The following is a 21,768-nucleotide window of genomic DNA, read 5'->3' as shown; positions in this document are numbered from 1 at the left end:
GCTTGGCTTGAGAGTGTTATGCTTTATACTGAAGGCCATTGTTAGTCTCGGAGGCTTAGTTGCTTCACTTCATTGAAATCCGTTAGGTAACAGTAGGTGATGAGTCTTGAAAAGGTCATCGCCCGAACAGGACTTGAACCCTGGACCCTTAGGTTAAAAGCCTAATGCTCTACCGACTGAGCTATCCGGGCTTGATTAATTGTGAAATAGCATGAGTTTTCATCCACTGAAAAAAGGCATACATTCATTATGGGCAGCATACCAAAGGTAAGAAAAGATCACCTCTTGTGATATTCCAGATGGTTATTTACATAATATGAAACAATGACTTAGTCTGTTAAAGACTTCAAAACATTTGCCAAGGATGCACTGCAAAGTGTCAATACTGATAAATGGTAGGTTAGCAGGATTTTTAGGAGCGATAATATTCAATAATAAGCAGGCTGGTTCATTTTGTAAATCTGGAGTGTACGTTATGAAATCAGGAATATTACGGAGCTCAAGAAAAAACTTCAAAATTCCACTGAATTGATAAAATACTTCTTCGGAAATACAAAAAAAAAGAGAGTTATCATTCTTATCCTGGAATTCTCAAATTCAAAATCGTAAATTTTGCAAATGGGTCTGCTCCATTCTTATTACCTATACTGTGTATATTATCTTTCCTCTTTTTTTTCAAGCATTCTGCACTTAAGAGTTCAATACTCTTGTCAGACTGATATCACTGGTACATAGTCAGTTCTCTAATATTGAAATCTCCAAGGATAATCAAAGGTCATCGCCCGGACAGGGACTTGAACCCTGGACCCTTAGGTTAAAAGCCTAATGCTCTACCGACTGAGCTATCCGGGCCTGACTAGAAGTGAAATAGCATGAGTTCTTATCCTCTCAAAAAAGAGTCATATGTTCATTATAGGCAGCATACCAAAAGTAAGAAGACATCACCTCTTGGGATATTCAGATGGTTATTTACATAATATGGAACAATGACTTAGTCTGTTAAAGACTTCAAATCATTTGCCAAAGATGCACTGCAAAGTGTCAATACTGATAAATGGTAGTTTAGCAGGACTTTTAGGAGTCTGATACTATTCCATCCTTTGCAGACTGGTTAATTTTGTAAATCTGGAGTGTTTTATGAAATCAAGAATATTAGGAACCTTGCTGCATACAAAACTTTTGGCAAGTCAGTGTACTGGGTAAAGGAGATAAGGAACTGGGGAGGATAAGTAAACTCTACTTTAACTTTCTAGCCAACAATCTGCAATGCTCAAGAAGAAACTTCAAAATTCCCCTGAATTTATAAAATACTTCTTCGGAAATACAGAAAAGAGAGAATTATCATTCTTATCCTGGCACTCTCAAATTCAAAATCATAAATTTTACAAGTGGGTCTGCTCCATTCTTATTACCCACACTGTATATCTTTCTTCTTAGCAACACTCAGAAAAAAAAAATGCTGCTCCCCTATGCATATACAAGAGGAGTTCCTAACCTCAGTCACCAACAAACTTAGGTGATCAACATATATTTCAGGCTAAACCAATATGCCTGAAGTCTGGGAGTTCAGTATTGATCAAACTAGATGATAATGTTGAATTGGTGCATCTTCATATAATTCACTTGAGGTGGATACTGATGGAGATTTGACAATTCCTCATCTTAAAAACTCTCTCTATTATCATAAAGCAAGGATTTTTTCAAGTGATAATGCATCATCATTTTGAAAATTCTCTCTATTTTTATAATGCTTGGATTTTTTTGAGTGAACTCCCTTAACAAGCAGGGATTTTTTTCAGTGAGCTTCAATATTAATAACAATGGTGTATATTGGCTTAAGAGTGCTACATTTTATACTGAAAGCCGTTGTTGGTCTCAGGGGCTTAGTTGTTTTACTTCATTGAAATCCTTTAGGTAACGGGAGGTAGTAAGTCTTGAAAAGGTCATTGCCCGGACAGGGACTTGAACCCTGGACCCTTAGGTTAAAAGCCTAATGCTCTACCGACTGAGCTATCCGGGCTTGATTAATAATGAATTAGTACAATTCTCAATTCTCAACTATAAAATTCTTCACACTGCCAAATCTCAGTATATTTTATAAATAGGAAGTTAAAGCATCATCTGAAAGGCATCAGTGACCCTTCGCAACAACTGTTACTCTTATGCAGATAAGCGGTGTATGTGACCTCAGAACCAAAAAAACTTATGAGATCAATATATAGTTCGGGCTAAACAAGTATGCCTGAAGCCTGAGTATTCAAATATTAATGAAACAAAATGATAATGATCATTTGATGTTACTTCACATGATTTATTCAATATTAATGAAACAAAATGATAATGATCATTTGGTGTTACTTCACATGATTAATTTCTGGTGGATATAGAAGAAGACTTGACAATCTATTACCTTGAAAACTCTTCCTACCATTATAAAGCATGTGGCTTTTATAAGAACAGTCCCTAAACCAGTGTTGTTGCTCCGCCTGACCACAGTATGTTGTCTTGTGTACTGCGGGCTTTTATTGGTTATTTAGTTTCCAGAGCTTAGTTACTTTCCTTCATTGAAGTCTTTCAGCAAACTAGAGTTGACAAAGCTTGGAAATGTCAACGCCCGGACAGGGACTTGAACCCTGGACCCTTAGGTTAAAAGCCTAATGCTCTACCGACTGAGCTATCCTGGCTTGATAACCACTGAAATAGCATGAGTGTTTACCTACTGGAAAAAAATCGTGTATTCATTTCAGGCAGCATATCAAAAATAATAAGAAATCGCCTCTTCCAATATTCCAGATAGTTTTTACAGATTATGAAACAGTGACTTAGTTTGAAAAGACTTCAAAACATTTGCCAAACATGAACTTATAGTATCAATATTGATAAATGGTAGTTTAGTATGATCTTAGAAGTGTGATACCATTCCATAATCTAAAGGCTGGTTAATTTTGTAAACGTGGAGTGTACACTGGGCATTCAAGAATATTATGAAACCTTGTGGCATATAAAACTTTGAGGAAGAAAGTACACTGGTAAAGGGGATACTGGAACTGGGGAGGGGGAGGGTAAGTAACCTCTATTTTATCTTTCTAGCCAGCAATCTGCAATGCTTATAAACCAAACTTCTTAATTCCACTGAATTTGTAGAATACTTTTTCGGAAATATGGAAAAACGATAGTTACCATTCTTATTCTGGCACTCAGAAATGTAGCCTCAAATTCAAAATCATAAATTTTGCAACAGGGTCGGCTCCTTTCTCATTCCCTACATTGTGTACATTATCTTTCTTCTTTTCTTCAAGCATTTTGCACTTGTAAGAGTTCAATACTCTTATCAGACTGATATCACTGGAGCATAGCCAGTTTTCTAATATCAAAATCTCTTAAAATCAGTGAAGTTGATAAAAGCTTGAAAAAGTTACAGTGCAATGCCCAGACAGTGACTTAAACCCTCTAGCATGAGTTTTTAATCTCAGGAAAAAAATCAAGCATTCATTACAGGCAGTATAACAATAGCAATAAATGATCAAGAAGTAAATCTGTTAAGGGAACTGGAGAAAAAGACTTCTTTTCCCATTCCAAATAATAGCCTCCTCCTCTACACCACTGAATTTTGCACATTAGCACATTTCAGTATCTTTAGGAAAATAATGATCTCTTATGCAAACAAGGAGTGCTCTTGATCTCAGTCACCAACAAATTTAGGTGATCACATATATTTCAGGCTAAACTAATATGTCTGAAGTCTGGGAGTTCAACATTGATGAAACTAGGTGATAATGTTTATTTGGTGCTGCTTCACATTATTAACTTGTGGTGGATATTGATGATGATTTGACAATTCATCATCTTAAAAATTCTCTCCATTTTCAAAAAGCAAGGCTTCTTTCGAGTAAATTCCCTTAACAAGTGGTGTAGCTTGGCTTGAGAGTGTTATGCTTTATACTGAAGGCCATTGTTAGTCTCGGAGGCTTAGTTGCTTCACTTCATTGAAATCCGTTAGGTAACAGTAGGTGATGGGTCTTGAAAAGGTCATCGCCCGAACAGGGACTTGAACCCTGGACCCTTAGGTTAAAAGCCTAATGCTCTACCGACTGAGCTATCCGGGCTTGATTAATTGTGAAATAGCATGAGTTTTCATCCACTGAAAAAAAGGCATACATTCATTATGGGCAGCATACCAAAGGTAAGAAAAGATCACCTCTTGTGATATTCCAGATGGTTATTTACATATTATGAAACAATGACTTAGTCTGTTAAAGACTTCAAAACATTTGCCAAGGATGCACTGCAAAGTGTCAATACTGATAAATGGTAGGTTAGCAGGATTTTTAGGAGCGATAATATTCAATAATAAGCAGGCTGGTTCATTTTGTAAATCTGGAGTGTACGTTATGAAATCAGGAATATTACGGAGCTCAAGAAAGAACTTCAAAATTCCACTGAATTTATAAAATACTTCTTCGGAAATACAGAAAAAGAGAGTTATCATTCTTATCCTGGAATTCTCAAATTCAAAATCGTAAATTCTGCAAATGGGTCTGCTCCATTCTTATTACCTATACTGTGTATATTATCTTTCCTCTTTTTTTTTCAAGCATTCTGCACTCAAGAGTTCAATACTCTTGTCAGACTGATATCACTGGTACATAGTCAGTTCTCTAATATCGAAATCTCCAAGGTAATCAAAGGTCATCGCCCGGACAGGGACTTGAACCCTGGACCCTTAGGTTAAAAGCCTAATGCTCTACCGACTGAGCTATCCGGGCCTGACTAGAAGTGAAATAGGATGAGTTCTTATCCTCTCAAAAAAAAGAGTCATATGTTCATTATAGGCAGCATACCAAAAGTAAGAAGACATCACCTCTTGGGATATTCCAGATGGTTATTTACATAATATGGAACAATGACTTAGTCTGTTAAAGACTTCAAATCATTTGCCAAAGATGCACTGCAACGTGTCAATACTGATAAATGGTAGTTTAGCAGGACTTTTAGGAGTCTGATACTATTCCATCCTTTGCAGACTGGTTAATTTTGTAAATCTGGAGTGTACGTTATGAAATCAAGAATATTAGGGAACCTTGCTGCATACAAAACTTTGGGCAAGTCAGTGTACTGGTAAAGGAGATAAGGAACTGGGGAGGATAAGTAAACTCTACTTTAACTTTCTAGTCAACAATCTGCAATGCTCAAGAAGAAACTTCAAAATTCCACTGAATTTATAAAATACTTCTTCGGAAATACAGAAAAGAGAGAATTATCATTCTTATCCTGGCACTGTCAAATTCAAAATCATAAATTTTGCAAGTGGGTCTGCTCCATTCTTATTACCTACACTGTATATCTTTCTTTTTAGCAACACTTAGCAAAAAAAAAAAAAAAAAAAAATGCTGCTCCCCTATGCATATACAAGAGGAGTTCCTAACCTCAGTCACCAACAAACTTAGGTGATCAACATATATTTCAGGCTAAACCAATATGCCTGAAGTCTGGGAGTTCAGTATTGATCAAACTAGATGATAATGTTGAATTGGTGCATCTTCATATAATTCACTTGAGGTGGATACTGATGGAGATTTGACATTTCCTCATCTTAAAAACTCTCTCTATTATCATAAAGCAAGGATTTTTTCAAGTGATAATTCATCATCATTTTGAAAATTCTCTCTATTTTTATAATGCTTGGATTTTTTTGAGTGAACTCCCTTAACAAGCAGGGATTTTTTCGAGTGAGCTTCCTTAACAATGGTGTATATTGGCTTAAGAGTGCTACATTTTATACTGAAAGCCGTTGTTGGTCTCAGGGGCTTAGTTGTTTTACTTCACTGAAATCCTTTAAGTAACGGGAGGTAGTAAGTCTTGAAAAGGTCATTGCCCGGACAGGGACTTGAACCCTGGACCCTTAGGTTAAAAGCCTAATGCTCTACCGACTGAGCTATCCGGGCTTGATTGATAATGAATTAGTACAATTCTCAATTCTCGACTATAAAATTCTTCACATTGCCAAATCTCAGTATATTTTATAAATAGGAAGTTAAAGCATCATCTGAAAGGCATCAGTGACCCTTCGCAAAAACTGTTACTCTTATGCAGATAAGCGGTGTATGTGACCTCAGAACCAAAAAAACTTAGGTGATCAATATATAGTTCGGGCTAAACAAGTATGCCTGAAGCCTGAGTATTCAAATATTAATGAAACAAAATGATAATGATCATTTGATGTTACTTCACATGATTTATTCAATATTAATGAAACAAAATGATAACGATCATTTGATGTTACTTCACATGATTAATTTCTGGTGGATATAGAAGAAGACTTGACAATCTATTACCTTGAAAACTCTTCCTACCATTATAAAGCATGTGGCTTTTATAAGAACAGTCCCTAAACCAGTGTTGTTGCTACGCCTGACCACAGTATGTTGTCTTGTGTACTGCGGGCTTTTATTGGTTATTTAGTTTCCAGAGCTTAGTTACTTTCCTTCATTGAAGTCTTTCAGCAAACTAGAGCTGACAAAGCTTGAAATGTCAACGCCCGGACAGGGACTTGAACCCTGGACCCTTAGGTTAAAAGCCTAATGCTCTACCGACTGAGCTATCCGGGCTTGATAACCACTGAAATAGCATGAGTGTTTACCTACTGGAAAAAAAATCGTGTATTCATTTCAGGCAGCATATCAAAAATAATAAAAATCGCCTCTTCCAATATTCCAGATAGTTATTTACAGATTATGAAACAGTGACTTAGTTTGCTAAAGACTTCAAAACATTTGCCAAACATGAACTTATAGTATCAATATTGATAAATGGTAGTTTAGTATGATCTTAGAAGTGTGATACCATTCCATAATCTAAAGGCTGGTTAATTTTGTAAACGTGGAGTGTACACTGGGCATTCAAGAATATTATGAAACCTTGTGGCATATAAAACTTTGAGTAAGAAAGTATACTGGTAAAGGGGATACTGGAACTCAGGAGGAGGGTAAGTAACCTCTATTTTATCTTCTAGCCAGCAATCTGCATGCTTATGAAACAAACTTCTTAATTCCACTGAATCTGTAGAATACTTTTTCGGAAATATGGAAAAAGGATAGTTACCATTCTTATTCTGGCACTTAGAAATGTAGCCTCAAATTCAAAATCATAAATTTTGCAACAGGGTCGGCTCCTTTCTCATTCCCTACATTGTGTACATTATCTGTCTTCTTTTCTTCAAGCATTTAGCACTTGTAAGAGTTCAATACTCTTATCAGACTGATATCACTGGAGCATAGCCAGTTTTCTAATATCAAAATCTCTTAAAATAAGTGAAGTTGATAAAAGCTTGAAAAAGTTACAGTGCAATGCCCAGACAGTGACTTAAACCCTCTAGCATGAGTTTTTAATCTCAGGAAAAAATCAAGCATTCATTACAGGCAGTATAACAATAGCAATAAATGATCAAGAAGTAAATCTGTTAAGGAACTGGAGAAAAGACTTCTTTTCCCATTCCAAATAATAGCCTCCTCCTCTACACCACTGAATTTTGCACATTAGCACATTTCAGTATCTTTAGGAAAATAATGATCTCTTATGGAAACAAGGAGTGCTCTTGATCTCAGTCACCAACAAATTTAGGTGATCACATATATTTCAGGCTAAACTAATATGTCTGAAGTCTGGGAGTTCAACATTGATGAAACTAGGTGATAATGTTTATTTGGTGCTGCTTCACATTATTAACTTGTGGTGGATATTGATGATGATTTGACAATTCATCATCTTAAAAATTCTCTCCATTTTCAAAAAGCAAGGCTTCTTTCGAGTAAATTCCCTTAACAAGTGGTGTAGCTTGGCTTGAGAGTGTTATGCTTTATACTGAAGGCCATTGTTAGTCTCGGAGGCTTAGTTGCTTCACTTCATTTAAATCCGTTAGGTAACAGTAGGTGATGGGTCTTGAAAAGGTCATCGCCCGAACAGGGACTTGAACCCTGGACCCTTAGGTTAAAAGCCTAATGCTCTACCGACTGAGCTATCCGGGCTTGATTAATTGTGAAATAGCATGAGTTTTCATCCACTGAAAAAAAGGCATACATTCATTATGGGCAGCATACCAAAGGTAAGAAAAGATCACCTCTTGTGATATTCCAGATGGTTATTTACATAATATGAAACAATGACTTAGTCTGTTAAAGACTTCAAAACATTTGCCAAGTATGCACTGCAAAGTGTCAATACTGATAAACGGTAGGTTAGCAGGATTTTTAGGAGCGATAATATTCAATAATAAGCAGGCTGGTTCATTTCGTAAATCTGGAGTGTACGTTATGAAATCAGGAATATTACGGAGCTCAAGAAAAAACTTCAAAATTCCACTGAATTTATAAAATACTTCTTCGGAAATACAGAAAAAAGAGAGTTATCATTCTTATCCTGGAATTCTCAAATTCAAAATCGTAAATTTTGCAAATGGGTCTGCTCCATTCTTATTACCTATACTGTGTATATTATCTTTCCTCTTTTTTTTCAAGCATTCTGCACTCAAGAGTTCAATACTCTTGTCAGACTGATATCACTGGTAACATAGTCAGTTCTCTAATATCGAAATCTCCAAGGATAATCAAAGGTAATAAAGACTGAAAAAGTTACAATGCCCGAACAGGGACCTAAACCCTCCAGCACGAGTTGTTAATCACAGGAGAAAATCATAGATTCATTACAGACAGTATACCAATAGAGAAAAGAGATCGTCTCTTGCGATATAAACTCTAAGAAAATTTCAGCATGTTCCAAAAGGTTTTATACAGCATATGAAACAAGGAGTAAGTTTGTTAAGGGAACTGGAGGAAAAGACTTCTTTTCCCATTCAAAATAATAGCCTCCCCTTTTACATTACTGAATTCTGCACATTAGCACAATTAGTATCTTTATGAAACCAGATGTTAAAACATCACTGAAAAGTATCAACAACACTTAGCGAAAAAAAATTCTGCTCTCTTACGCGTACAAGCGGTGCTCCTAACCTCAGTCACCAACAAACTTAGGTGATCAATATACTGTATATTTCAGGCTAAACCAATATACCTGACGTCTGGGAGTTCAATATTGATCAAACTAGATGATAATGTTCAGTTGATACATCTTCATATAATTAACTTGTGGTGGATACTGATGGAGATTTGACAATTCCTCATCTTAAAAACTCTCTCTATTATCATAAAGCAATGTTTCTTTCGAGCGATACTTCATCATCTTGAAAGTTCTCTCTATTTTTATAATGCAAGGATTCTTTCGAGTGAACTCCCTTAACAAGTGGTGCAGACTGGCTTGAGAGTGCTACGTTTTATACTGAAACCAGTTGTTAGTCTCAGGGGCTTAGTTGTTTTACTTCGTTGAAATCCGTTAGGTAACAGGAAGTGGTAACTCTTGAAAAGGTCATCGCCCGGACAGGGACTTGAATCCTGGACCCTTAGGTTAAAAGCCTAATGCTCTACCGACTGAGCTATCCGGGCTTGATTAATAATGAATTAGTACAAGTTTTTACTCACTGGCAAAAAAATCATATATCCATGACCGGTAGCATACCAAAAGTAAAAAAAAACATCACCTCTTGCGATATTCCAGATAGTTATTTACAGAATATGATATACTGGCAGTCCATTAAAAGAATATAAAAAAAGACTTCATACTAAATCGAAATACTAACCTCCGCCTCCCTAATACTGAATTTTGTACATTAGCTCAATACGGAATCTTCTGTAAACAGGAAGTTAAAGCAGATTTCCTGAGCACAATCACCAACAAACTTTGGTGATCAATATATAGATGGCCAAACCACTATGCCTGAAGCCTTAGAATTCAATAACGATAGAACTAGTGATAATACTCATTTGTTTCTCCTTCATATCATTGACTCTAGGTGGGTATTGATTGAAAATCTGATAATTCACCACTTTGAAAACTCTCTATGATTATAAAGAACATGAACTTTGCGAAAGCATTCCCTCAACAAGTGTTGTTGCTTTTCTTGACAGCATTTTAAACTAGGGCCATTAGTTGGATAATTAGTCTCGGAGGCTTAGTTGTTTTCACTCAGTGAAATCGTTAAGACAACACGTAATAAATACTGAAAAGGTCAGTACTTGGACAGGATCCTTAGGTTAAAAGCTAAATGCTCTAATGACTGAAGAATCCGGGGCTAATTCACTTTGAAATGGCACGAGATTTCAATCTCTAAGAAAAACGCTTATGACAATTTAAGCTTGTTTCAGCAAGTTATTTACACAACACGAAACAATGATTTACTCTGTCAGGGGAAGGGAACAGATAAAAAAAAAAAAAGGACTCCTTTTTCAATTCCAAACAATAGCCTCATCTTCTACACTACAGAATTCTGCATAAGTACATTTTGGTGCCTTAAATGACGAGAAAAACTGCAACTCTCTTACGTGGGCAAGCAGTTTTCCTGACCAATAAACCAGTATGCCTGTAGCTTTGAAGTTCAATATTAATGAAACTAGGACATAATGCTCATTTGGCACTTCGTCAAATGATTAACTTCTGATGGATACTATGACATTTGATAATTCATGAACATGAAAACTCTTCCTACTATCATTAAGCAAATGGTTCTTTGGATAAAATTCTCCAAACAAGTGGTGTTGTTTGACTTAAGAATTGTTGTTACTTAGTCCCTGAGACTTAGATGCTCTCCCACACAGAAGTTCCTCGGACAACAGGAGCTGATAAAGAGTCTGAAAAGGTCAGCGCCTGGACAGGGACTTGAATGCTGGGCCCTTAGGTTAAAAGCCTAATGCTCTACCGATAACTATCCAGGCTTCATTTACAGTGAAATAGCAAGAGGTCTTAATCACTACAAAAAATCATTGATTCATTACAAGCAGTAAACCAAAAGAAAGAAGAGATCATCTCCTGCAATATAGGCCTCATTGGAATTTCTGCATATTCTGGGAAGTCACTTATGGATTTTGAAACAATGACCTAATCTGTTGATAAAATAGAAAAAAAGGCTTCATATCAAGTTCCAAATACTAACCTCCCCCCCTCTAAACTATAAAATTCTTTATATTACAAAATCTCAGTATATTGTAAAAATAGGAAGTTAAAGCATAATCTGAAAGGCATCAGTGACCCTTCGCAAAAACTGTTACTCTTATGCAGATAAGCAGTGTATGTGACCTCAGAACCAAAAAACAGGTGAACAATATATAGTTCGGGCTATACAAGTATGCCTGAATCCTGAGAATTCAATATTTATGAAATAAAATGATAATGATTATTTGATGTTACTTCACATTATTAATTTCTGGTGGGTACAGAAGAAAACTTGACAATCTATTATCATTATAAAGCATGTGGCTTTTATGAGAACAGTCCCTAAACCAGTGTTGTTGCTGGGCCTGACCGCAGTATGTTGTGTTATGTACTGGGGGCTTTTATTGGTTAGTTGGTCTCCGGAGCTTAGTTTCTTTCCCTCATTGAAGTCTTTCAGCAAAGTGGAGGTGCCAATGCTTGAAAATGTCAACGCCCGGACAGGGACTTGAACCCTGGACCCTTAGGTTAAAAGCCTAATGCTCTACCGACTGAGCTATCCGGGCTTGATAACCACTGAAATAGCATGAGTTTTTACCCACTAGAAAAAAAATCATATATTCATTTCAGGCAGCATATCAAAAGTAACAAAAAATCGCCTCTTCCGATATTGCAGATAGTTATTTACAGAATATGAAACAATGACTTACTTTCCTAAAGACTTCAAAACATTTGCCGAACATGAACTTATAGTGTCAATATTGATAAATGGTAGTTTAGTTTGATCTTAGAAGTGTGATACCATTCCATAAACTAAAGGCTGGTTAATTTTGTAAATGTGCAGTGTACATCGGGAATTCAAGAATATTATGAAATCTTGCGGCATATAAAACTTTGGGGAAGATTGTACACTGGTAAAGGGATACTGGAACTGGGGAGGGTTAGTAAAACCCTACTTTATCTTTCTAGCCAGTAATCTGCAATGCTTATAAAACAAACTTCTTAATTCCACTGAATTTGTAGAATACTTTTTTGGAAATATGGAAAAACGATAGTTACCATTCTTATTCTGGCACTCAGAAATGTAGTCTCAAATTCAGAATCATAAATTTTGCACGAGGGCCGGCTTCATTCTTATTCCCTACATTGTGTACATTATCTGTCTTCTTTTCTTCAAGTATTTTGCACTTGTAAGTGTTCAATACTCTTATCAGACTGATATCACTGGAGCATAGCTAGTTAGTTGTCCAATATCAAAATCTCGTAAAATAATTGAAGGTGATAAAAGCTTGAAAAAGTTACAGTACAATGCCTAGGCAGTGACTTGAACCCTCTAGCATGAGTTTTTAATCTTAAGAAAAAATCAAGCATTCATTACACGCTGTATACCAATAGTGATAAATGATCACCTCTGGTGACATAAACTCTATGAAAATTTCAGCATATTCCAAAACACTGTATGGCGCATATGAAACATGGAGTAAATCTGTTAAGGGAACTGGAGGAAAAGATTTCTTTTCCCATTCCAAATAATAGCCTCCCCTTCTACACTACTGAATTCTGCACATTAGCACATTTCAGTATCTTTAGGAAAATAATGATCTCTTATACAGACAAGGAGTGCTCTTGATCTCAGTCACCAACAAATTTAGGTGATCAACATATATTTCAGGCTAAACTAATATGCCTGAATTCTGGGAGTTCAACATTGACGAACTAGGTGAGGTGCTGCCTCACATCATTAACTTGTGGTGGATATTGATGAAGATTTGACAATTCATCATCTTAAAAATTTTCTCTATTTTCATAAGGCAAGGATTCCTTCGAGCAAATTCCCGTAACAAGTGGTGTAGATTGGCTTGAGTGTTATGCTTTATACTGAAGGCCACTGTTAGTCTCGGAGGCATAGGTGCTTTACTTCATTGAAATCCTTTAGGTAACAGGATGTGGTAAGTCTTGAAAAGGTCATCGCCCGAACAGGGACTTGAACCCTGGACCCTTAGGTTAAAAGCCTAATGCTCTACCGACTGAGCTATCCGGGCTTGTTAAATTGTGAAACAGCATGCGTTCTTATAGTAGAAAAGATCACCTCTTGTGATATTCCAGATGGTTATTTACATAATATGAAACAATGACTTAGTCTGTTAAAGGCTTCAAAACATTTGCCAAAGATGCACTGCAAAGTGTCAATACTGATAAATGGCAGTTTAGCAGGATTTTTAGGAGTCTGATAATAATCAATAATATGCAGACTGGTTAATTTTGTAAATCTGGAGTGTACGTTATGAAATCAAGAATATTAGGGAACCTTGCTGCATAGAAATCTTTGGGTAAGTCAGTGTATTGGTAAAGGAGATAAGGAACTGGGGAGGATAAGTAAACTAACTTTCTAGCCAACAATCTGCAATGCTCAAGAAGAAACTTCGAAATTCCACTGAATTTATAAAATACTTCTTCGGAAATACAGAAAAGAGAGAGTTATCATTCTTATTCTGGCACTCTCAAATTCAAAATCATAAATTTTGCAAGTGGGTCTGCTCCACTCTTATTGCCAACACTGTGTACATTATCTCTCTTCTTTTTTTCGAGCACTCTGCACTTAAGACTTCACTACTCTTATCAGACTGATATCACTGGAACATAGTCAGTTTTCTAATATCGAAACATCTTAAGATAACCAAAGGTGATAAAGCTTGAAAAAGTTAGAATGCCTGAACAGAGACGTAAACCCACTAGCACGAGTTTTTAATCACAGGAGAAAATCATAGATTCATTACAGGCAGTATACCAATAGTAAAAAGAGATTGCCTCTTGCGATAAAACCTCTAAGAAAATTTCAACATGTTCCAAAAGGTTGTACACAGCATATGAAACAAGGAGTAAGTCTGTTAAAGGAACTGGAGGAAAAGACTTCTTTTCCCATTCCAAATAACAGCCTCTCTTCTACATTACTGAATTCTGCACATTAGCAAATTTCAATATCTTTAGAAAACCAGATGTGAAACCATCATTGGAAAAGTATCAGCAACACTTAGCAAAAAACTGCAGTGCTCCTGACCTCAGTCACCAACAAAGTTAGGTGATCAATATAAATTTCAGGCTAAACCAATATGCCTGAAGTCTGGGAGTTCAATATTGTTCAAACTAGATGATAATGTTGAATTGGTGCATCTTCATATAATTAACTTGTGGTAGATAATACTGATGGAGTTTTGACAATTCCTCATCTTAAAAACTCTCTCTATTATCATAAAGCAAGGATGCTTTCGAGTGATAATTCATCATCATCTTCAAAATTCTCTCTATTTTTATAATGCAAGGATTCTTTTGAATGAACTTTCTTAACAAGCAGGGATTCTTTCGAGTGAGCTCCCTTAACAAGTGGTGTAGATTGGCTTGAGAGTGCTACGTTTCATACTGAAAGCCGTTGTTAGTCTCAGAGGCTTAGTTGTTTTACTTCATTGAAATCCTTTAGGTAAACAGGAGGTGGTAAGTCTTGAAAAGGTCATCGCCCGGACAGGGACTTGAACCCTGGACCCTTAGGTTTAAAGCCTAATGCTCTACCGACTGAGCTATCCGGGCTTGATTAGAAGTCAAATAGCATGAGTTTTTATCCTCTGAAAAAAAGTCATACATTCGTTACAGACAGCATACCAAAAGTAAGAAAAAATCACCTCTTGTGATATTCCAGATGGTTATTTACATAATATGGAACAATGACTTAGTCTGTTAAAGACTTCAAATCATTTGCCAAAGATGCACTGCAAAGTGTCAATACTGATAAATGGTAGATTAGCAGGATTTTTAGGAGTCTGATATTATTCAATTATATGCAGACTGGTTAATTTTGTAAATGTCGAGTGTACGTTATGAAATCAAGAATATTAGGAAGCCTTGCTGAATACGAAAACTTTGGGCAAGTCAGTGTACTGGTAAAGGAGATAAGGAACTGGGGAGGATAAGTAAACTCTACCTTAACTTTTTAGCCACCAATCTGCAATGCTCAAGAAAAAACTTCAAAATTCCACTGAATTCTTATCCTGGCACTCTCAAATTCAAAATCATAAATTTTGCAAGTGGGTCTGCCCCATTCTTATTACCTACACTGTGTTTATTATCTTTCCTCTTTTTTCCAAGCACTCTGCACTTATGAGTTCACTACTCTTATCAGACTGATATCACTGGAGCATAGTGAGTTTTCTAATATCGAAACCTCTTAAGATAACTGAAGGTGATGAAGTGTGAAAACGTTTCAATGCCCGAACAGGGACGTAAACCTTCTAGCATGAGTTGTTAATCACAGGAGAAAGTCATAGATTTCTTACAGGCAGTATACCAATAGTAAAAAGAGATCGCCTTTTGCTATATAAACTCTAAGAAAATTTCACCATTTCCAAAAGGTTGATTACAGCATATGAAACAAGGAGTAAGTCTGTTAAAGGAACTGGAGGAAAAAACTTCTTTTCCCATTCCAAATAATAGCCTCCCCTTCTACATTACTGAATTCTGCACACTAGCACATTTCAGTATCTTTATGAAATTAGATGTTAAAACATCATTGAAAAGTATCAGCAACAGTTAGCAAAAAAAATCCTGCTCTCTTACGCGTACAAGCGGTGTCCCTAACCTCAGTCACCAACAAACTTGGGTGATCAGTATATATTGCATGCTAAACGAATATGCCTGAAGTCTGGGAGTTCAATATTGATCAAATTAGATGATAGTGTTGAATTGGTGCATCTTCATATAATTAACTTGTGGTAGATAATGATGGAGATTTGACAATTCCTCATCTTAAAAACTCTCTCTATTATCATAATGCAAGGATTCTTTCGAGTGAACCCCCTTACCAAGCAAGGATTCTTTCGAGTGAAATCCCTTTACAAGTGGTGTAGATTGGCTAGGGAGTGTTATGTTTCATACTGTGAGCAGTTGTTAGTCTCAGAGGCTTTGTTGCTTTACTTCATTCAAATCCATTAGGTAATATAGAAGGTGCTAAGTCTTGAAAAGTTCATCGCCCGAACAGGGACTTGAACCCTGGACCCTTAGGTTAAAAGCCTAATGCTCTACCGACTGAGCTATCCGGGCTTGAATAAATGTGAAATAGCATGAGTTTTTATCCACTGAAATAAAAGTCATATATTCATTATAGGTAGCATACCAAAAGTAAGAAAAGATCACCTCTTGTGATATTCTAGATGGTTATTTACCTATGAAACAATGACTTCGTCTGTTAAAGGCTTCAAAACATTTGCCAAAGATGCACTGCAAAGTGTCAATACTGATAAATGGTAGTTTAGCAGGATTTTTAGGAGTCTGACAATATTCAATAATATGCAGACTGGTCAATTTTGTAAATGTGGAGTGTACGTTATGAAATCAAGAAATTGGGGAACCTTGCTGCACACAAAACTTTGGGCAAGTCAATGTACTGGTAAAGGAGATGAGGAACTGGGGAGGATAAGTGAACTCTACTTTAATTTTCTAGCCAACAATCCGCAATGCTTCAGAAAAAACTTCAAAATTCCAATGAATTTGTAAAATATTTCTTAGGGAATACAGAAAAGAGAGAGTTATCATTCTTATCCTGGAACTCAACTTCAAATCATAAATTTTACAAGTGGGTCTGCTCCATTCTTATTACCGACACTGTGTATATTATCTTTCGTTTTTTTCAAGCACTCTTCACTCATGAGTTCACTACTGTTATCAGACTGATATCACTGGAGCATAGTCAGTTTTCTAATTTCGAAATCTCTTAATATAACCGAAGATTATAAAGCCTGAAAAAGTTACAATGCCCGAACAGGGACTTAAGCCCTGTAGCACGAGTTGTTAATCAAAAGAGAAAATCATAGGTTCGTTACAGGCAGTATACCAATAGAGAAAAGAGATCGCCTCTTGCGATATAAAATCTAAGAAAATTTCAGCATGTTCCAAAAGGTTGATTACAGCATATGAAATAAGGAGTAAGTCTGTTAAGGGAACTGGAGGAAAAGACTTCTTTTCCCATTCCAAATAATAGCCTCCCCTTCTACATTACTGAACTCTGCACACTAGCACATTTCAGTATCTTTATGAAACCAGATGTCAAAACATCATTGGAAAGTATCAACAACAGTTAGCAAAAAAAAATCCTGCTCTCTTATGCGTACAAGCAGTGTTCCTAACCTCAGTCACCAACAAACTTGGGTGATCAATATATATTGCAGGCTAAACCAATATGCCTGAAGTCTGGGAGTTCAACATTGATCAAATTAGATGATAGTGTTGAATTGGTGCATCTTCATATAATTAACTTGTGGTAGATACTGATGGAGATTTGACAATTCCTCATCTTAAAAACTCTCTCTATTATCATAATGCAAGGATTCTTTCGAGCGAACCCCCTTACCAAGCAAGGATTCTTTCGAGTGAACTCCCTTAACAAGTGGTGTAGATTGGCTTGAGAGTGTTATGTTTCATACTGTGAGCAGTTGTTAGTCTCAGAGGTTTTCTTGCTTTACTTCATTCAAATCCATTAGGTAATAGAAGGTGCTAAGTCTTGAAAAGTTCATCGCCCGAACAGGGACTTGAACCCTGGGCCCTTAGGTTAAAAGCCTAATGCTCTACCGACTGAGCTATCCGGGCTTGAATAAATGTGAAATAGCATGAGTTTTTATCCACTGAAATAAAAGTCATATATTCATTATAGGCAGCATACCAAAAGTAAGAAAAGATCACCTCTTGTGATATTCCAGATGGTTATTTACATATGAAACAATGACTTCGTCTGTTAAAGGCTTCGAAACATTTGCCAAAGATGCACTGCAAAGTGTCAATACTGATAAATGGTAGTTTAGCAGGATTATTAGGAGTCTGATAATATTCAATAATATGCAGACTGGTTAATTTTGTAAATGTGGAGTGTACGTTATGAAATCAAGAATATTTGGGAACCTTGCTGCATACAAAACTTTGGGCAAGTCAGTGTATTGGTAAAGGAGATGAGGAACTGGGGAGGATAAGTGAACTCTACTTGAACTTTCTAGCCAACAATCCCAAATGCTTCAGAAAAAACTTCAGAATTCCAATGGATTTATAAAATACTTCTTAGGAAATACAGAAAAGAGATAGTTATCACTCTTATCCTGGAACTCAACTTCAAATCATAATTTTACAAGTGGGTCTGCTCCATTCTTATTACTTACACTGTATATTATCTTTCGTTTTTTTCAAGCACTCTGCACTTATGAATTCACTACTGTTATCAGACTGATATCACTGGAGCATAGTCAGTTTTCTAATTTCGAAATCTCTTAATATAACCGAAGGTTATAAAGCCTGAAAATTTACAATGCCCGAACAGGGACTTAAGCCCTGTAGCACGAGTTGTTAATCACATGAAAAAGTCATAGATTTCTTACAGGCAGTATACCAATAGAGAAAAGAGATCGCCTCTTGCGATATAAACTCTAAGAAAATTTCAGCATGTTCCAAAAGGTTGATTACAGCATATGAAACAAGGAGTAAGTCTGTTAAGGGAACTGGAGGAAAAGACTTCTTTTCCCATACCACATAATAGCCTCCCCTTCTACATTACTGAACTCTGCACACTAGCACATTTCAGTATCTTTATGAAACCAGATGTTAAAACATCACTGAAAAGTATCAACAACAGTTAGCAAAAAAATCCTGCTCCCTTACGCGTACAAGCGTTGTTCCTAACCTCAGTCACCAACAAACTTAGATGATCAATATATATTGCAGGCTATACCAATAAGCCTGAAGTCTGGGAGTTCAATATTGATCAAATTAGATGATAACGTTGAATTGGTGCATTTTCGTATAATTAACTTGTGGTAGATACTGATGGGGATTGGACAATTCCTCATCTTTAGAACTCTCTCTATTATCATAATGCAAGGATTCTTTCGAGCGAACCCCCTTACCAAGCAAGGATTCTTTCTGTCGAGTGAACTCCCTTAACAAGTGGTGTAGATTGGCTTGAGAGTGTTATGTTTCATACTGTGAGCAGTTGTTAGTCTCAGAGGTTTTGTTGCTTTAATTCATTCAAATCCATTAGGTAATAGAAGGTGCTAAGTCTTGAAAAGTTCATCGCCCGAACAGGGACTTGAACCCTGGACCCTTAGGTTAAAAGCCTAATGCTCTACCGACTGAGCTATCCGGGCTTGATTTATTGTGAAATAGAATGAGTTTTTATCCACTGAAAAAAAAGTCATACATTCATTATAGGCAGCATACCAAAAGTAAGAAAAGATCACCTCTTGTGATATTCCAGATGGTTATTTACATATGAAACAATGACTTCGTCTGTTAAAGGCTTCGAAACATTTGCCAAAGATGCACTGCAGTGTCAATACTGATAAATGGTAGATTAGCAGGATTATTAGGAGTCTGATAATATTCAATAATATGCAGACTGGTTAATTTTGTAAATGTGGAGTGTACATTATGAAATCAAGAATATTAGGGAACCTTGCTTGCGTACAAAACTTTGGGCAAGTCAGAGTACTGGTAAAGGAGATGAGGAACTTGGGAGGATAAGCAAACTCTACTTTAACTTTCTAGCCAACAATCCGCAATGCTTCAGAAAAAACTTTAGAATTCCACTGAATTTATAAAATACTTCTTAGGAAATACAGAAAAGAGAGAGTTGTCATTCTTATCCTGGAATTCTCAAATTCAAATAATAAATTTTGCAAGTGGGTCTGCTCCATTCTTATTACTTACACTGTGTATATTATCTTTCGTTTTTTTTCAAGCACTGCACTTATGAGTTCACTACTGTTATCAGACTGATATCACTGGAGCATAGTCAGTTTTCTAATATCGAAATCTCTTGAGATAATCGAAGGTGATAGAGCTTGAAAAAGTTACAATGCCCGAACAGGGATTTAAACCCTCTAGCACGAGTTGTTAATCACAGGAAAATTCATAGATTCATTACAGGCAGTATACCAATAGAGAAAAGAGATCGCCTCTTGCGATATAAACTCTAAGAAAATTTCACCATGTTCCAAAAGGTTTTATACAGCATATGAAATAAGGAGTAAGTCTGTTAAAGGAACTGGAGGAAAAGACTTCTTTTCCCATTCCAAATAATAGTCTACCTTTCTACATTACTGAATCTGCACATTTCAGTATCTTTATGAAACCAGATGTTAAAACATCACTGAAAAGTATCAGCAACAGTTAGCAAACAAAATTCTGCTCTCTTAGTCACCAACAAACTTAGGTGATCAATATATATTGCAGGCTAAACCAATATGCCTGAAGTCTGGGAGTTCAAACACTGATCAAATTAGATGATAATGTTGAATTGGTGCATCTTCATATAATTAACTTGTGGTAGATACTGATGGAGATTTGACAATTCCTCATCTTAAAAACTCTCTCTATTATCATAATGCAAGGATTCTTTCGAGCGAACCCCCTTACCAAGCAAGGATTCTTTCTGTCGAGTGAACTCCCTTAACAAGTGGTGTAGATTGGCTTGAGAGTGTTATGTTTCATACTGTGAGCAGTTGTTAGTCTCAGAGGTTTTCTTGCTTTACTTCATTCAAATCCATTAGGTAATAGAAGGTGCTAAGTCTTGAAAAGTTCATCGCCCGAACAGGGACTTGAACCCTGGACCCTTAGGTTAAAAGCCTAATGCTCTACCGACTGAGCTATCCGGGGTTAATTTATTGTGAAATAGAATGAGTTTTTATCCACTGAAAAAAAAGTCATATATTCATTATAGGCAGCATACCAAAAGTAAGAAAAGGTCACCTCTTGTGATATTCCAGATGGTTATTTACATATGAAACAATGACTTCGTCTGTTAAAGGCTTCGAAACATTTGCCAAAGATGCACTGCAGTGTCAATACTGATAAATGGTAGATTAGCAGGATTATTAGGAGTCTGATAATATTCAATAATATGCAGACTGGTTAATTTTGTAAATGTGGAGTGTACATTATGAAATCAAGAATATTAGGAACCTTGCTTGCGTACAAAACTTTGAGCAAGTCAGAGTACTGGTAAAGGAGATGAGGAACTCAGGAGGATAAGCAAACTCTACTTTAACTTTCTAGCCAACAATCCGCAATGCTTCAGAAAAACTTTAGAATTCCACTGAATTTATAAAATACTTCTTAGGAAATACAGAAAAGAGAGAGTTGTCATTCTTATCCTGGAATTCTCAAATTCAAATAATAAATTTTGCAAGTGGGTCTGCTCCATTCTTATTACTTACACTGTGTATATTATCTTTCGTTTTTTTTCAAGCACTGCACTTATGAGTTCACTACTGTTATCAGACTGATATCACTGGAGCATAGTCAGCTTTCTAATATCGAAATCTCTTGAGATAATCGAAGGTGATAGAGCTTGAAAAAGTTACAATGCCCGAACAGGGACTTAAACCCTCTAGCACGAGTGTTAATCACAGGAAAATTCATAGATTCATTACAGGCAGTATACCAATAGAGAAAAGAGATCGCCTCTTGCGATATAAACTCTAAGAAAATTTCACCATGTTCCAAAAGGTTTTATACAGCATATGAAATAAGGAGTAAGTCTGTTAAAGGAACTGGAGGAAAAGACTTTTTTCCCATTCTAAATAATAGTCTACCTTTCTACATTAATGAATCTGCACATTTCAGTATCTTTATGAAACCAGATGTTAAAACATCACTGAAAAGTATCAGCAACAGTTAGCAAACAAAATTCTGCTCTCTTACGCGCAA

General features: G+C 36.2%; 1 protein-coding gene and 16 non-coding genes across 17 annotated transcripts in view; all 17 read right to left on the bottom strand.

Moving 5' to 3' along the window:
- Positions 1 to 21,768, bottom strand: part of MED30 (Mediator complex subunit 30) — a 369,234-nt gene that overhangs the window by 84,775 nt on the left and 262,691 nt on the right. The gene's annotated exons all lie outside the window — the stretch shown is intronic.
- On the bottom strand, positions 120 to 191 carry TRNAK-UUU (transfer RNA lysine (anticodon UUU)). Its single transcript has one exon. It is a non-coding gene; the product is annotated as a tRNA-Lys (tRNA).
- On the bottom strand, positions 780 to 852 carry TRNAK-UUU (transfer RNA lysine (anticodon UUU)). The gene has a single exon. It is a non-coding gene; the product is annotated as a tRNA-Lys (tRNA).
- Positions 1,948 to 2,020, bottom strand: TRNAK-UUU (transfer RNA lysine (anticodon UUU)). Its single transcript has one exon. It is a non-coding gene; the product is annotated as a tRNA-Lys (tRNA).
- TRNAK-UUU (transfer RNA lysine (anticodon UUU)) lies at positions 2,612 to 2,684 on the bottom strand. The gene has a single exon. It is a non-coding gene; the product is annotated as a tRNA-Lys (tRNA).
- On the bottom strand, positions 4,034 to 4,106 carry TRNAK-UUU (transfer RNA lysine (anticodon UUU)). Its single transcript has one exon. It is a non-coding gene; the product is annotated as a tRNA-Lys (tRNA).
- TRNAK-UUU (transfer RNA lysine (anticodon UUU)) lies at positions 4,694 to 4,766 on the bottom strand. Its single transcript has one exon. It is a non-coding gene; the product is annotated as a tRNA-Lys (tRNA).
- On the bottom strand, positions 5,873 to 5,945 carry TRNAK-UUU (transfer RNA lysine (anticodon UUU)). The gene has a single exon. It is a non-coding gene; the product is annotated as a tRNA-Lys (tRNA).
- Positions 6,536 to 6,608, bottom strand: TRNAK-UUU (transfer RNA lysine (anticodon UUU)). Its single transcript has one exon. It is a non-coding gene; the product is annotated as a tRNA-Lys (tRNA).
- TRNAK-UUU (transfer RNA lysine (anticodon UUU)) lies at positions 7,952 to 8,024 on the bottom strand. The gene has a single exon. It is a non-coding gene; the product is annotated as a tRNA-Lys (tRNA).
- On the bottom strand, positions 9,422 to 9,494 carry TRNAK-UUU (transfer RNA lysine (anticodon UUU)). The gene has a single exon. It is a non-coding gene; the product is annotated as a tRNA-Lys (tRNA).
- Positions 11,528 to 11,600, bottom strand: TRNAK-UUU (transfer RNA lysine (anticodon UUU)). The gene has a single exon. It is a non-coding gene; the product is annotated as a tRNA-Lys (tRNA).
- On the bottom strand, positions 13,004 to 13,076 carry TRNAK-UUU (transfer RNA lysine (anticodon UUU)). Its single transcript has one exon. It is a non-coding gene; the product is annotated as a tRNA-Lys (tRNA).
- Positions 16,050 to 16,122, bottom strand: TRNAK-UUU (transfer RNA lysine (anticodon UUU)). Its single transcript has one exon. It is a non-coding gene; the product is annotated as a tRNA-Lys (tRNA).
- TRNAK-UUU (transfer RNA lysine (anticodon UUU)) lies at positions 17,592 to 17,664 on the bottom strand. The gene has a single exon. It is a non-coding gene; the product is annotated as a tRNA-Lys (tRNA).
- On the bottom strand, positions 19,133 to 19,205 carry TRNAK-UUU (transfer RNA lysine (anticodon UUU)). Its single transcript has one exon. It is a non-coding gene; the product is annotated as a tRNA-Lys (tRNA).
- Positions 20,643 to 20,715, bottom strand: TRNAK-UUU (transfer RNA lysine (anticodon UUU)). The gene has a single exon. It is a non-coding gene; the product is annotated as a tRNA-Lys (tRNA).

This window comes from Macrobrachium rosenbergii, chromosome 6, assembly GCF_040412425.1.
Source record: "Macrobrachium rosenbergii isolate ZJJX-2024 chromosome 6, ASM4041242v1, whole genome shotgun sequence".
In the NCBI taxonomy this organism is placed as follows: Eukaryota; Metazoa; Arthropoda; class Malacostraca; order Decapoda; family Palaemonidae; genus Macrobrachium; species Macrobrachium rosenbergii.
This window is presented reverse-complemented; position numbering and strand designations above follow the sequence as displayed.